The 17769-nt window shown below is 36.4% G+C and overlaps 1 protein-coding gene across 1 annotated transcript in view; it reads right to left on the bottom strand.

Annotated features, from left to right (window-relative positions):
• The window catches only part of SYNE3 (spectrin repeat containing nuclear envelope family member 3), a 206549-nt gene that overhangs the window by 183137 nt on the left and 5643 nt on the right, over positions 1 to 17769 (bottom strand). Inside the window, exon 4 of the mRNA XM_051978431.1 lies at positions 2914 to 3292. The gene's annotated coding sequence lies outside the window, so the exon portion shown is untranslated. The remainder of the gene's footprint in view (positions 1 to 2913; positions 3293 to 17769) is intronic.

The raw sequence follows: 17769 nt of genomic DNA, 5'->3' as shown, positions 1-17769 counted from the left end.
CCTAGAATTTTTTCTACTTTAGCACACTAAAGGTTACAATGACCCTAAGTAAGTTTAAAATTCATTAGTATTTGAGAATCATCATCCATGTCAATATTAATTCATAGTGGAAAAAGTCCAGAAGTCCAGAGACCTGGGATCTTTCTAAGTCAGTTTTGCTTCTGTTATTAAGTTGGGAAAATGACTTCTCCCATGGTAGCATGAAAAATGCTTTGAAATCAGAGGATGTGGGTTCAAATCCTCACTGCTATTGTATTACTTTACAAAAGTTCCTTGATTTCACTTGGTCTCAGTTTGCTCTGTTTCTGTAAAATTGTGTTGGATGTTAACTGAAAAGTTCCCTAAGAACCTTTTAAACTCTAGAATACTATTGAGAACTCTACTTTAAGAAGAGGGAATTCAATGAAAATCTTTTCCAGTTTTAACAAGTCTAATACAAAATTTTTCCAATCAGCTAAAAAGCATTAGGACTATGACTGGTAACATGGTGTGGTGGAATAAGTCTGGGAAACTCTAGTCCTGGCTTTGTATTCTGAAAGTCTTTCATATTCCCTGTGCCATTGTTTTCTCTGCTTTAACACGAAGTCAGATGAAATGATCTCTAAGATGCCTTTCAGCTCTAAATATATGTTCTATGCGATATGAAATTATTTTATCCCATAGAACTCACATGGGGCTCCTGCTGTGTTCTGAAATAAATTTTTTATTTCCCAAGCCCATTTGATGTGAGCTGATTCAGAGTGAAGCCTCCTTTGCCACTAAATAAGAGATCTCCAAGCATCTTAGCAAACCTTCCCATGTTACTGCATAGCAATGAAGGGAGTAGACTGTGGGGAACTCTGAGGCCTCATTTATATACCAGGCAAAACATGCCTCAGGCACATACCCGAGAATCATGCACAAAACATGAGTTCTGATAGTATTTTTATTTAAAAAAAAAAAAAAAAAGGCATGCAAAGTCGACTATAAACCAAAATTTGCTGAAACACTTCAGGAGAAAAAGACCGAACCTGTTGTATTTGTTTTTATTATTACCTTTTAAAAATACAAAGTTTTGTATCTCACAAGACTTTTCCAAGGAGCTCTATATAAAATGTAATTTCAGGGAAAATCCTTGCCAAATAGGTCTCTACCTCCCACAGACCTTAAGAGGATTCTAGGTCCAATAAGAGCCTTGCATAATGAAAGCTGATGCCACTGTATTAAGGGTCTTGGCACAGCTGCAAATCCAGAACATGTCTTCCTTATAGTGGAATGTGCTGTCCCAAAGGGAAAGTAAAGAAGTATTCTACAGGGTGTTCTCTCCATCTTGGTGTAAGGTTACAAGAAATTTGGAAAATCATTTCCATTGTCTATGTTCCCATCACCCACTCACCAAAAATACGTTCTAAAAAACCTGATTATAAACTAAGCTGTTTCCTATCCAGTGGTAGACACACTTCCCTTTTTCTGGCATGCAGACTATTTTCCAACGGTTTTTCCTTTTGCCATCTCCACCCTCTCCCACCAGTCACTTGTTCAGGGCTGGCTTTCCTGAAATCTCCAGGGGATTCTCTTAGTGTGAGTCAGAAGACCCTTGGCTTTTCAGGGTTATAAAGATAATGGAGGAAAAACTTATTTTCTTTGTTAACCCTTCAGGGATTAAAGACTTTATGTCAGAGGCTAGAATTCTGGCATTTTGGAATTAGAAGGTTCCTAATACTTTAGAGATCTGTGAATTTTAGTCTTGAAAGACACCTTAAAATGCCTTTTTAGTCCAATAATCTTATTTTACAGATGAGGAAACTGAGGTCCAGAGAGGGGAAGTAACTTTCCCCAAATCATACTGATAGGTAAAGACAGAACCAGAAGCAGAATCTGGGCATCACAATTTCCAATTCAATGTTCTTTCCACTACAGGTGTTTCCTCTTAAAAGAGTCTCTAAACCCTTCTTAGAGCACCAACATGTGGAACACCATGAACAAAACATGCCCCATACTTGCAGGTATGATCTCCAATTTAAAATATCAGGGTATAGGGCAGACAAAAGATGCAGTAATTTAAGCGGGAAGTAGGAGGTGGCATCAATTCGGATCCCAATTGCTGAGCCACAGAAATAAGAGGATTTGTGGTAGGAGTATGTGTGTGGGGAGGTGGCAGGCAGTCAATAGACACAGGGAGCAAATTGGAGAGTCCGGTACTTTCAGGAAACTGTTAAATATGTTTTAGAGAGAAGCTTGAATGAGTAGTTTTAAGATCAATCTGTGCCTTGGTGGCTCTACTCCCATTTCCACTCTGTTGTTTTGCATTACAGCTAAATATTTCTTGGTTTACAGTGAAACACGAACAACTTCCCTACTCACTCCCGGGGGCGGAGGTAGGCCGGGAGTGGGGAGAAGTAGTATTTCAATTTAAACTATAAATAAGCGCCAGCCGCCACACAGCCCACAGATGTCACGTCATGGGCACAACCGTCACTGCCTCTCGGGCTGTTATTTCACTTCTGTTTTTTCTTTCTCAAACACACACACAGAAAAAGCCAACAGCAAACACACACCACCATGGAAACACGAAGTTAAACTCAGATGGGGAAAAAACACAGATTATTAAGGGGAGGGCAAAGAAGTAGAGGATTCCATCTTTCCGGAGCCAGTTTTTTGCTTAGTTGGAGATGGGTTAAGCTAGAAGGCGGGGAGCCCCCTAGCCAGCCGCTCCAGTTCTCCCCTATAGGCACTCCAGACCCAAACCGGGAGACCCAGCTCCCGGGACTGACTTAGCTTTGAACTTCGACATTGCTCTGAAAGCACCATTAGCTCCCCAGCCCACCTTGACCATCCCAGCAAGGCAGGTCCTTCACCCTCCGATTTAGTCCTCCTTCCCCTCTCTCCCCCAACACCCTCGAGGATCCCCAGCCCAGAGGGCACTCACGCTACCTGAGGCCAGCAGGGAGAGAGCGCAGGGCACGGGTGACAGTTCGTAAGAAACCTCCCGGGAGAACTGCCAGCTCAGGGAAAGAGGGTGGGGCTAAGACACCCCGCCTCCCCAATTCCAGCCCTCCTCCAACTCCGCCTCCCCATTTTTTTTTTTTTTTTTAAAAGAAGGGGGAGATGCAAGCGAAGGTTTGGGAGGGAGCTTGCAAGTTTGTTAGATCTTTTCCTTCAGTCAATTCTCTTCTGCTCCCATGGCAAGAGACCAGGCCCTGGCCTGGTTGTGTAACCATTCTTCAAGGACACGCCGCTCCAACTGGGGTCAAATCTCCTCCCTCTTCTTTGCTTGGAGAGCGCTCACTCAGGCAGCCGCGACGCTGCACATCTGCAAAAACACACGCCTCTTTACCACCAGATCTTTATTGTTCTTGATTTGGGGGAGGGGTTGGGAATAAAAGGGGGAAGGAGGAAGAGATGGAGTTTGCTAGGAAGGAGGCAACTTAAAACGGAGCAAATTCACTTAAGAAGTAGTTGTATCAGAAGGTCAGGGATGCATTGCGGTGGGAAGTGTGGGGGAGAAACTCTATCCCAAGTTCACGTTGTATCTGCGACAGTCTTTTTATTATTATTTTTTTTTTTTGCTGAGGCAATTGGGATTAAGTGACTTGCCCTGGGTCACATTGCTAGGAAGTGTTAAGTGCTGAGACTAGAGTTGATCTTCCTGACTTCAGGGCTGGTGCTTTATCCACTGCGACACCTAGCTGCCCCTTGTGCCAGTCTTGAAGCTGCTCTTCAAGTGATCCTGAGACTTGGTCCCTTCCTCGATCTTAGTTCTGTTATTAGTAGAGAGGGATGTTGGGATATAGATGAATCCAGTCCATGGCAACTGGGAGGATAGGGTGACTCTGTCCTTCCAGTCAGTCCCATAGAAACTAGAGGACCTGGAGCAGCTAGGGGAAGTGGAGAGAGCATAGACCCCGAGTTCAAATTCCGCCTTAGACACTTAAGGAGTACTAGATGTGTGATCCTGGGCAAGTCACCTAACTTCATAGAGGGGAGGGGAAGGGAGCGGGTGATAGAAAAATACACATTTTGCATTTTGATTAGAAGTCTGTAGCCTGGTCAGCACAGTTGGTCAATAAACATTAGCTAAATTTTTACTGCCTCAGGCACTGTGCTAAAAGCTAAAGAAACAAAGAAAAGTTAAAACATAGTCCCTTGCCCTGCTTAGATTTTAATGAAAACTTAAAAAAAAAAAAAAAAACTGTTCTGTAATGGGTTGGACTAGCCAGCTGATGAGGTCCTTCACAATTTTCAAATTCTATGATTTTGTGTAAGATTAGATATACTAATTGCCCTCAGCATTAGTTTAGTGTGGCTGTCTCTGTTGGGGGAAGGGAGGGGAAAGGGAAGGAGGGAGGTTGATATTATCACAACAGCTTCTGGCTGGAGCTGCATCCCAAACAATTTTCTTCCCTTGTTGATGCCAAAAACTCTTTCTCTTTAACAGTGGTTGGTAGAGAATGAGAGAAAAGCTCCCTTTCCAATGTTATTGGAATGGAAAGTGGGAACCCCCTCCCCGAGAGCCTTGTGTTTCAAATGGCGCCTAGAAAATAAACCAATAAGAACGCTGCTAAATTAAACATTTAGGAAATTCTGACTCACTTGGTGGTTACTAGTATAACAGAAGTAATGTCTCAAAGAATGCTTAGTTTGTACTTCCCACTCCTCTACCCTCTTCTAAAAACAATCTGCAAATGAATGGTAATTTAGCAAAGCTGGGAAAAATTAAATATATGAAAGCATGAAAAAAATCCATAAGTTTATGATAATTATTAAAATTATTTGCTCAATTTAATTGTTTAATGTCTTAGGTCCCCTCACCAGTAATGAATTTTTATATTTTATCCATTCCTGCTTTGCCCAGAGTCAAAACTTATGTTTATCAAGCACTGTATGATTTGCAAAGTGGTTTTTCTCACAAGGATACTAGGAAGAAAGATGGTGCTAATATCATAATCCCCTCATCATAAAGGAAGAAACTCAGACTCAGAGAATAAAAGTGACTTGTCAAAAGTCACCTAGTGACTTAAGTTATGAAGTTATTTCCAATAAATTACCTACCTGGCACAAATTTACCAAATAATTCAGATTAGAATTATTCAATCTTTGGACAGCTCCAATAATATGTAATTTACTACTTATTGTTAGCCCACTCCAGTTTTCAAGAGCTATTGGGAAACTTTTTATTTTTCTATTTTAAAATATAGATTCAACATTTTCTTTCTTTAATTTCACTTTTTTTTTTTTTTTGCTAATAGCTTTGCTTTTGAGAAATACACAGAATATCTCATGCTTCTTTAAAGAATTTAGATAGCTATCATACTAATAACTCCGCTGTCCAGAATAATCTAACTCATACATTTCCAGTTGCTTTCTCATGCTGACTGCCTTCTTGTGATACATTAGTTTATCTAAGGCAACCAGAACTCAATACAATATTCCGGAAATAATCTGAGTGGTTCTTATTTTACATAAGCCTTTTCATATAGCCTAAAACTGATTAGTTTTATATGTCAATCACATCACACTTCTGACTTATAATGAGCTTGAAGTTGAATACATTATCTTTAAGTTTTCCTCTAGCTCAAATATCATAATGTATCTTCACTGTAAAAACACAATGTGTAATATGTAGTGCTATTAAATCATCTCTTCTTAATGCTATGATTTGCAACTATTGACAAATTTTTTAAAAATACATCAGAATGGTGAGCTATATATAATGTCCTTACAAGAAAGTTCCCCTCTACACCAGAAATTCCAAACTTGCAGCTTGAGACAATGTAGAATGGCTAGAACCAGATTAAAATATAATGGGGGTAGGGTGGAGAGCCAAGATGGTGGAGTAAGCAATAAATCATTGTAACTCTTCCATATTCACCTTTTAAACAATCATAATAGCGCCCCCAACAAATCTAAGAGAAGCAGAACCAGAAAAAAGATGGGGCAAAATAATCTTTTAGCCTAAGAAACTTGGAAGATTGAAGAAAGGCCTGTCTTGAGTAAAATGTGACTGAAATCCAGGACAGGAAGCATTCCCAGCAAGCCAGATCTCAGAAAATCAGTGGGAGATTCTGAGCCCCAGTAAGTGGAGCAGGTGAATATCAAAGCAAGGTCTCCTTCTGCTTTCAGCAATGTGCCTCAGCCTAACCAGGGGAACTGGTAGCTTCCGCTCTGAGAACCACCAAGTGCTTCAGCATAATTCTGGCATAGATCAGACTGCTGCTTGCTCCAGTATAGCTCTAGGAAAATGCATCAACATTCCACTGACCTCAATACCAGACACCAGCACAAAGACCGTAGCTCAGCACAGATTCACAGGCTGAACCCTTAAGCCTCAAGAAATACCAGCCATTCTCCATCCCACCTCCTCAATGCAGTTATAAAACACAAGGGTTCCCCCATGGACCTTCGGATACTGGCATCAGAAGCCTGAGACAGTGCTCCTTCTACTTAGGAGCAGAGTTCAAATTCAAAAGAAAGGGAAAAGGCAAAAAGAAAAAAAGCAACAAAACAACAAAAAACACTGAGCAAAAAACAAAAAAAATCTGACCATCGAAAGTTGTTATGGTGACAGAGTAGATCAATACTCAGAAGATAATAAACTAAGAAGGCGATAACAATGTCAAAACACTTATGGGCAAAACACTAAAGAAAAATGGGAAGTGGCCTCAAGACCAGTAAGTACTTGTGGAAGAGTTCAAGAAGGAGCTTAAAAAATTACATGAGAAGGGGCAACTAGGTTGTGCAGTGGATAGAGGACCAGCCCTGAATTCAGGAGGACCTGAATTCAAATCTGATCTCAGACCCTTAACACATCCTAGCTGTGTGGCCCTGGGCAAGTCATTTAACCCCAATTGCCTCAGCAAAAAACAATAAATAAAATTATATGAGAGGTAGATGAAAAATTGGGAAAAGAAATGAAAATAATTATTAAAAAAAAGTTAACAGCTTAGAAAAAGAAAACTGCTTAAAAAGTAGAATTGGCCTTCTTAAAGAGGACTGCTACATCAGGGAGGTGATGTCATGACTTGCCAGTGAATTGGATTTAAGTGAGGAAAAGCTGTGCTAAGTCACTAGCCTCACTCTCTTTTGGAGCCATCTGGTTTCAGGAGCAAGACGTAGATCAGGATGATAGGAGATGACCCTGGAAGGGTCAAATGGAAAAGGAGATATAAAAAGCAATTGAAGAAAAGTACTTCTTAAAATGTACAATTGGTCAAATGGGAAAGGAAGTACAAAAGTAACTGAAAAAAACTTTTTTTTTGGTCTACTGAGAATTTTATTTTTATAATCCAAATGAAAAACAATGAAATCTTGTAGCCTATTAAACTTCACTCAGTTTTGTAATAGTTAACATGCCATCTTGCAAAAGTTGCAATACTTTTGCAATACTATTACATGTCATATGATTGGGAAAGAAGGCATATTAATCAACAGTTATTGATGTTATTTTATTCATCTTTTTTTATTAAAGCTTTTAAATTTTCAAAACATGCATGGATAATTCTTCAACATTAACCCTTGCAAAACCTTGTGTTCCAATTGGAAAACAACTTAGAATTGAACAAAGCTAAGGATTATATGAGACATCAAGAATCAAACAGTTCCAGATTGAAATGATAGTGTCTTTGATAGAAACAGAAAAAAGGTGAGGTTGGGAAGAAATATAATAAGCTGTTTTGGGTATGTTGAATTTCAGTGATAAAGAGAAGGGTACAAGAGGGAGAGAAATGGTCTTAATTTTCTCAGTAAAAAGGTCTTTAATCACTATCATCTCTCATGCTTCCACATTATTAGCTCATCTTCTCTATCATATACATCCTATATGATATTTTTATTCTTGTTCTAATATTAGGCTCCTTATAGTTACAGATTGCTCTCACTTGTTACTTACCTCTCTATTGTCCTCTGTGTGATGTTCAATTATAACTCTTTGGATATTGATACATTCCATATGTCTCTGATAGCAACACTAGCAGAATGTTGGTATCAAAAAGATAGCATTTTTTTCCTTGAGAAACTTGGGACATTAAAGGAGTTGAGATTTCCTGATGACAATTCAACCCATTCTTCTCCTCCGATCCCAACTCATTGTTCAGCCATACTGTTTGTCCCAATTCTTTGCTACCACAAAAAGAGCTGCTACAAAAATTTTTGCCCTTGTTGGTCCTTTTCCCTCCTCTATAATTTCCTTGGGATACAGACTCAGTAGTGGCACTGCTGAATGAGAGCAATGATTTTTAAGAAGTCTGGAAAGGTAGAATGGGGTCAGTTTGTGAAGCACTTGAAATGTCTGATAGAGGACAGAGAAGGGATAACATGCAGGAAATATTGTGATGGTAGAAATGATAAAGTTTGGCAATTTATTGGTTACATGGAATGAAAAAATATGGAGTTAAGGATGACACTGAAGTTGTTAGCCTGGATAACTTGAAAGGCAACATTCCATTCAGTAATAATATGTTAAGTTCAGAAGAGTGGAGGTTTAGCCCAGAAAGGTAAAGAGTTTTGTTTGGGATATGTAAAGGCATACATACATGCATACCCACTTGGAATTGTCTAATAGGTAGGTTGTGAAGAGGTACTACGGGCTGGATATTTAAATCATCTGAGAAAATAAGTAAATCCATGATAGTTGACAAGATCCTTAGATAAGAAGAGTTGCCAGGATAGGACCTTATAGTATACCCACAGTAAATGAGCATGGTGTGGGTAAAGATTCATCAAAGGAGTCTCAGAAGGAATAATTAAGCAGATAAGAGAAGAACCAAGAGCATTGCCATGAAAGAGGAAAAGGTTATCAATAGTATTAAGTATTTCAAAGAGGTCAAAAAGGATAAAAATTGAAAATTCATAAGATTTGGGAATTAAGAGTTTGCTGATAACTTTAGAGAATAGTTTCAGTTGATTGATGTCACTGGAAGCCAGGTTGTAAAGAATTTAGAAAAAAACTAGAATAGAGGAAGGGAACTGAGAATAAATGACTTTTTAAAAGAGATCTTTAGTTGAAAAGGGAGAAGCAATACAGGATGATAACTAGAAATGCTACAGTTTAGTAATTTTTAAGATTGGAGTTTTTTGAGGGAGTATTTAGAAGACCACAGTTGGAGAAGATAGTGATAGTGGGGTTCAACCTGTTGAAAAAGATGAAGGAGGATGAGGTCAGTGGTATAGGAGGAAGGGTTAGCCCTGACAAGGAGTGGAGCCATCTCTTCATAGATGAAAGGAAGAAATAATCAGAAATGTCATAAGAGCAGGAAAAAGAGAGCTTCAGGTGAATGGTCTTGATTTTTTAAGAAGGTCCTTCACTTGAGAGTGTAAGGGAAAGAGTTACTAAGATAGGCTTAGAGGAAGAAAAGATTTTGTATAGTTGCTTATGGTGATTGGGATAAAAAAAATCAGTTGAGAAGCAGCAGATTGTCTTACTACTATGAAGATGCATTTAGATTTGGAAAGGATAAATTTATATTGGACTCAGCATAATTATATGCTTCAGCTTTTTTTCAATGTAAGAATGATGGAATCAAATTTTGGGAGTAATTCAGGATTTGGAGTAGGAGGTATTATTTGGCAGTCTTAGCAACAATAGGACAAGGGAGCAAAGGATATGAGTAGAAGATAGTGTAGAGTTGAACTAATATACTAATAAGTCAAGATTGGAGTAAGTTTTTGTACTCAGAGAAGAGGTAATGACTTGGAAAAGTACTGAAATGGGTGAACAGATTAGAGGATGAAAAGCTTTATGATCAAATAAAGGAGTTTTTGATTTCTTGATCATAGATGTGATGTGGGTAATGGTAAGGTAAAGGTTAAGATAGTGGAATAAGATGGAATAAAAATAATATAAAAAGGCTCTCCTTATGTAGCTGAGGTAGAGAAGAGTAGGGGTGGATGGTATTAATGAAAGTATTAGTAGAGAACAATAATAGACAAAATATTTGCCATTTCACAATTGGCTAAATGATTTGTTGATTATGGAAAAGCTGTTTTGATTTGTGAAGGATTAAAAAAAAGTCTTGGGAGTTATTTCTGTTGAGTACCAGACTGAAGGCACAGTATCGGAAAAGACTGAAGATGAAATGTACACTATCAATTAAATGAGAATTCTAGCAGGCGCAATGGAAATGGTAGGCTGAACTATATTAGTTCATGGAACTAAGATGAATCAAGATGAAAAAATAAATTGTGGTGACTTTAGCTTAAATATTCAGAGATTCTGTATTCTTATAACTGGAAGAGAAAAGAGATGTGGGAGTTTGCCAGCCATAGGGAATGTAGCAACACCTGACTGGGACTCATAACCTCAAGAATGATTACATTTTTATAGGAAAGATTTGTCTTATCATAAATTAGTCTGGGTTTGTCTGGGGAGCAGCATAATACAAAATATACTAGATTCTTGGTGAAAATACTGATGTGATATGTCATAAAGGAATCTAATTTTCCCAAATATACTCCATTAAAGATCTAAAAAGGACAGTAGATCAAACAATTAAAGAAATCATAAAAGAAACTCTAGTAAGCGCCTTCATCTAGATCAAATAAGAACAAAGAGACAGTTGGAAGCATGGTTACACGGGGAAGGAGTCAACTTAATTAACTAACAAAAGCAAAAGTACAATGAAAAGAAAATAACCACCAGAAAGCCTGTCAGCAGTTTGATCAGAGGGTTTCTAGGGATATCCAAATCCTGAAATGTGTATAAGTGTGGGGAAAGGTAAAGGGGAGCTAGAAAATTTAAAATGCTCTAATCCAAGGATACAGCACTGGGAGTCCCCAGGAAGCAGAACTCCTAATTCTAGACAATTCAGAAAAACTTGAAATATGATATGCTAAGTTGTAGACATGCCAAGATGGTGGAAACCAGTAGTGGGAGCTCAGAATATTTAATGAGGAGCAAACAAGATCTGACCACATTATTTAAGGATGGGGGTAAGGAAGATTTGACTCTGGCACATAATATCACATAAATAGAAGAAACTGAATACTAAAAAAAAAAATTACGCATCAAGAGGTAAATGTAGAATAAGATAGTAATTCCATAATGATTCTAAGCAGAGCCGTAAAGAGGAAAAAAATGATTTGGATTACAGTTGTACCCAGATGAAGCAAGAGATGAAAAATAAAAGTATAAATGAAATAAGAGATCTGGTAGAAAGAACTAGGGAAAAAATGTAGAAGAAACAAAAGAAAAACCTTATCTGAAAAGTAGAATCTTCATAAATTTTTACAATAAAGTAAAAAAGATTTCAAATGACCCTGAGACAAAATATTACACAAAATTGAAAAATTAAAAAAATAGAACATCTATACTATGAAAACAAATAGGTCAAGAAGGGATAAGTTAGGTATCAAGAGATTCTTTGAAAATCATTACCCAACAAAATACCTGGATAACATCTTTCTAAAATCCACAAAAGAGAATTCCCAGATTAGATGCAGAAAGTAAAAAATAGAATAGTCTCTTCCTGAGACTTTAAAATGAAAATTCCTCAAAATATCATAGCCCATGGACATTTCTGGATTAAATAATAAAACTGGGCTGCCTGAATGATGGTAGATATCCCAGTGCCAACACATCAATTGCAAGAAAAATCTAAAAATTGTATCAAACTGAGCAATGACAAAGAATTTCAATGAGAAACTACAATACTTTACGTAGGAACTATGCAAAAAGGTAACTTAAAGTCACTAGCAACAGGGAAAGGTATTGAAAAAAACCCCCAAAACAATGCCAGTGTAAGGCAAACAACATTGTAGTTTCCCACTGACCCAGAGACTTACAGAATACTAACCCCAATTCAAGAGCTAAGGGTGTAGAGATGAAACATAGAATGATGTAGACCTCTTTAAGTGACTATAATAGCTCCAGAAATACCTTAAAATACAATTTACAAGGAGAGAGTAACTCCACTGGGAAAAAAAAATAGAAGTAACATAATGTGTTAGTATAACAACCACCAACAACTGACCTGGAAACTAAACAAGAGAGATAAATGAAGAATCATGGATTTACCTGAAAGTGATGATTTAAATAAAAAAAGTCTATTTTTTAAGATATAAATAAAAATTGTCCAGATCTATTAGAACCAGGGGAAAAATGAAAAAGAAAGTATTCAGCTCCTGAAATTCTAATAATAATAATAATAAAGTCCTACTTGTTAAAAAAATTAAAATAATAAGAATTCCTTAATATAGAAAATATTTATGTAAAATCAAGAGATAGCATTATATGTAAAGAAAAAATGCTGTCTTTGTAAGAAAAGGATAAAGATTGTTCCACCACTACAATTTTTTGTAATGTTCTAAAAAGGTAACCTATAGAAATATGATAAGTAAACATAGGCAGAGTGTGGTGATTTTCTTCTTTTAAAATATAATATAATGGTTCTCTCTGGGAGAAAGCAGGTTTCTCGGGGAAGCTTTCTGGAGGCAACCTTAGTTGCAGTTGAAAGTAATAATCACTCCAAAATGCAGCTGGCTGATAAAATGCAAATGTTTATTTTCTCCTTCCAAAATAGCCCGGTTACTTTTTCTTAGAGGCCTATCTTTCTGCTTGGTTCCAAGAGCTCTTGCAGTTTTGTCCTTTGCTTCTGCCTCTGCTTTTTTCAGCCTCCAATTCAGCTCCAAGTTGAAGCTGTCTTGCCTCTGAAAGAGGGCTTCTGGCTCTCAATCTCCCAAAGTGCTCTGTGTCTGCACCAGAGTGCTCCTCTCCAATCTAACTCAACTGAACTCTCTTGACTGGGCTTATATATGACTCTTCTGAAAGAATGGGATTACGGGTTTTCTCCCAGAGTGTTCTCTGGTCCTAAGAGCTTCAAGGGAGGTGTGAATTCACAAAGTTACAAAGTTTACTTTGTGAATCTCCCATACTTGTGAACTCCAATGAGTAAAGGTGTAAACACAAGCATTGTATCAATTAGTTCTACTTAGTACCTTGTTTCAGGTTCTGGCCCCAAACATCTCCTTGTAAGATCAGATCAATGATACTGAACCATGCTAAATTAGATAATTATTGTCTCTATCAACTCTAATGACTTCACAGTTTGTAAAGATTCAACAGAAGAGGAAACAAAATTTCAACTTTTTGAAAATAGTATAATCATCCATTTAGAGAATCTCATAGATCAGGAGTGGGTGCACTGTCTTGAAAGAGACTTAACATTTCAGTGTGAATATTTATACCTTAGAAGTCAGTAAGTCATAGTCATCTGGGATTTAGTAGTGTTGGAATTATTTCTTCTGAAGATTCTTTTTCACTGTGGATAAATCCAGTGGTTTCTTTACAATTTTATAGTAGTCTGGTATCGAATTGAGGACTGGTTCCCAGCTACAGATCTAACTAAAATTTAATAGACATAAGTCTAGCAAAGTAACAAAATGCAAAATAAACACACACAAATTATCACATTCCTTGATATTACATACAAAATCCAGTAGCAAGCAGAATGGATAAAATATTTGGAAACATACTACAAGACACATCAGACTTCTATGATTACAACTATAAAGCATTATTTTCAGAAATACAGACCTTAAAAATCTGGAAATTAATTGTGCTTCTTTAAATCATTTCCCAGAATTATTTCTTCATCATCATTGTAAAGCAATACCTTAAGTTCCAATTATCTTTCCTCTTTCCAATTAAAACTCTTAGGCCTGTTGTGTTCAGCTTTATGTTATTTGTAGCAGAAGAAATGATTTGGAGAAAAACAAAATAATTCTTACACTTAATTCTCCCAGATTTTCATTTTCAAAAAGGATATTTGCCTTAACCCAAAGGAATGATCTCTAATGATAAAATTAGATAGTTGTAGGCAAAATACATGTCCTGCATTCAAATCATATTAAAGAGTTAAATGTCTCTCTAAATTACATATATACATACACATATACACACATATATAAAAACAAATATATAGATATATATAACCTATATATATCTATATATTAGGCTGCTATTGCTAAGCAGACTATGGAAGGGAGTTAAGTGAACAAAAGATGCAATTCCATTGTGGCAACAGATACATTGCAAAACAAAATACAGTCCAAGCCAGCTGCTGAAAAATACAATAGCTTCTGGCACTATACAAGATAAAATGGTTCAATATACAATATGAATGTGGGAGAGATTTATAGGAACCATATTATCGATCTTTAGACAGGATTATCAGAGATCTAAATTTGCCAGGCTCTTTTTTGTTACTTGGTCATACTGAGAGATCTTTTGGGAATGGGCTTTATTTTAGATGCCAAAACCTGGTTTTAGCTTTCCCTATTTGTTTGCTTTTATTTTTTTGTCCTTGGGAGATTGGGGATAGGGTAGGGGGAAGAGAATGAGGAAATTAAGGTTCTATGACCCTGTTGTCCAGTTTGCAATAGTCTTCAACTATGAGAAATTTCTATTTCTATCACCTAAAATAAGTTTAGAATTAGGGGCAAATTCTAGGGAAAAAGAAGTCCAAATGCTGTCTAATATTCTGACTTTTATGCTCACTGATGATTAAGGTAATCACTAGAGTAGGTATTCACTTTTTTTTTCCCCTGTGGCAATTGGGGTTAAATAATTTGCCAAGGGTCACACAGCTAGGAAGTGTTAAGTTCTGAGATCACATTTGAACTCAAGTCCTCCTGACTTCAGAGCTGGTGCTCTATCTACTGCACCATCTAGCTGCCGCTAGGTATTCACTTTAAATATGAAACCTGAAAAAATCTAGCATTATCATTGAAATACAAGTTAATTATTTTTGTGAAATAAAAATGTGATATAGCAGAAAGCAAACTAGGATAGAAATCAGAAGACTATTTTTTTAGTCTTTCTTATGTGATAGTGGTCTAATTATATTCAACTCTTAAGCCTTGTTTCCCAGCTGTAAAATGGGAAGCCTGTATTAAGTTTTGTCCTTTCCAGCTCTAAAAATTGTATGATTTTGTTTAAACAAATAAAATGTTTAATAATACACTTTGTTGTTTCAGTCTACATGCTCCATTAGTATCCAATAGAATGTTAACAAAAATGAGAAAGACTTTTAAGTTAAATGGACTCCCTGTGAGGATGCTAAAAGATCTTGTCATGAAAAATAGCACAAGATAGGCAAATATGAATCAAGTGCAATCTGTACTGATGGAAAAAGCACTCATATTGTTAATATCATGAATCCATTGGTTTGTTTATAAATACATACAACCAAATATGAGAACATACAGAAAAACAAATAAGTAATCAAAAGAAGCCCCAATAAAGAGCTTTGAAGAGTTTTTGCTAAAAAACCTAGAATATCTATGGCAAATAAATCAACATACTTGCTACTTAGTATGTGTTTTAATGTAGGGCAAACAACGATTGAACAGATATTGACTGAGTATCATTTAGTGTGGCAGATATAAAAGAAATCAACAAGCATGAATGACTGTGTTGTAGTTCCTACTTACAAGAAATTTATTTAGATACACAAATCTAACATATAAAACATATGAGAATGATACAGAGTAAATGATTCAATATTTAAAGTGCTATAGGAGTTCAGCCAAGGGAGATATTAATGAGAATTTCAATTATTGGCAAGGGTTCACGGAGGAGCTGTGGCTTGAGGATTTCTGGACTGAAATTTGTACATCAGAGCAAAGAGAAAAAATTATTGTATATATTTTAGTAATTCTAAGCATTATATGTTTTGAGAAAAATCTAGGTTGAATCTACTAAGCAGTAGTGTAGTACAGGTGAATAGCACAGACTATGGAGTCAGAAAACTTGGGTTCAAATTCTACCTATGTTAATGACATAACCCCAGCCTCAGTTTCTTCATCTGTTAATTAAGTGGAGTTGGATTAGGGAGGCTTTGAAGTCCCTTCCAGTTCTAGATATAGTATCCTATGATCCTAATGTGATTAACTCTTACTACCAACGTCATTGATGAAACGTTAAATTGCTTATCCAAAGTAACCAGAACAGGCTTAGTAATAATAAGAGAAATGTAGTATAGATTAAAAAAAAAAAGCCCCTGAATTTAGCATCACCAGAAACCTGGGTCCAATTTATACCTCCAATACTAGTTGTGTGACCATGAGCTTTAACGTCTTCATTTAGTTTGTCCATAAAATAGGGATAATACTTGTAGAACTGCTCCTCAGGGCTGTTGAGAAACCCAGGGAAACAATACATGCAAAATACTTTGTAATCCTGAAAGTGCTATTTAAAAAGTCAGCTATGATTTAAAGATAGTGATAGCTTCCATTTTATGCAGATGGGAGCACTGTGTCTAAAATACTTCACTACTTATGTTACTGTGTGTGAATTTATATATACAGGTGTGACAGAAATATCGTTAATTATCCCATTTTGCTATCTGTGCATGTAATGGAAGAACTGATTCAGGGACTGGCAACAGGAAATGTACAGGTTTAGCTAAGGCAATGACTCAGATACTATATGTTTATTTTCCAGGAAACAATGTGGTTGCATATCCTCTCAACTGTTATATTACCAAGAAAGTAATGCACACTAATTCTTGGTTAATTACCACCACACAGCTTAGCCAATAAGCTGATGGACAATGAATAAAACTGCAACTCTATCACAAGAGTTTAAATAAATTTTGTTTAAAATAAACAATGCCATCAAATGAGTTCTTAAAACCAAAATTCAGCTTTGACAATCTCAGCTTTCATACTAATGACAGAGCACAAAAAACATTTAACTTTAAACTGAAACTTATCTTAATCACAAGAACCAAGTTAATCTAAATCTCTTCTTGATCACTGAATAGGAAATGTTAGAGAACTTTTATTACAATGTAGTGGGCTGCTTCTTGAAAAGTATTTGTAAAATACTTATAACATTTTCCCTTTTTTGCCTACAAGACATGGCTGCTTTGAATGTACGATAATTTTAGAAGTTGGGTGTGCAAGATAAGCAGAGTGCCAAGAACTTATAAGGAAAATACTCCACCCAATTTTGGCATGTAAATAGAGTGGTATTATTGGCACTGTGTGTTCTGGCAGTGAAATTGATATAGGGCATTTATAAAAACAAAAAGGCATGAAAACGTTACTTTTTGGGGGAAAGGCCCATCATTTTGAGTCAAGTTGCACATAGGCAGGTGGCCAAAACATCCAAAGGTTACCTGTATAAACCAATGCTGTTCCAGTGGTCTCATTTGAAAGAAAGCTTCACAAGCAAAGATAGCTGGTTTTTGTATCATAACCCATTTCCACAAAAACTGAGAATACTTCATATGACCACAAACAGAAAAGGAAAAAAACCACAAATAACAGATCCATAACCAGGTTCTGACTGGGCTCTCACAAATTTCAAATAGCCTTAATTATAACCATGGTGTTTGATGATGTAAGATTTATAGAGAAAGAATTGTAAGCAGCTCTGTGTATTAAGAAGTTAATTCTGGAAGCTTCATTCAGCATGAGAAATAATACAATTAAATGGTAGTATACTATGTAGTCTATATATTATTAATCATTGACAACAAAAATATTTTTAATAAGGAACAAAGCAATTACCTGATGGTGATAGATACTTTTCTCTGAAACTGAAACTATTTTACATTCATTCATACTGATTCTCAAGATGCTTTAAATTACATACATCAGGAGTGACCTTAGATCATCTAGTCAGGTTACTTGATAGGTACAATATAGTCACAGCTGGATGAAGTTAATAGAAAAAATGTTGTTACTGGAACATTTATTGTTAACATTGATGTTAACCTCATTGATTCCAACATAGTTACTTTCATCCTGCAGTTCTCAGTTCAAAAGATAACCAACTCTCATTCTCCT

This window comes from Antechinus flavipes, chromosome 2, assembly GCF_016432865.1.
Source record: "Antechinus flavipes isolate AdamAnt ecotype Samford, QLD, Australia chromosome 2, AdamAnt_v2, whole genome shotgun sequence".
Taxonomy (NCBI): Eukaryota; Metazoa; Chordata; class Mammalia; order Dasyuromorphia; family Dasyuridae; genus Antechinus; species Antechinus flavipes.
This window is presented reverse-complemented; position numbering and strand designations above follow the sequence as displayed.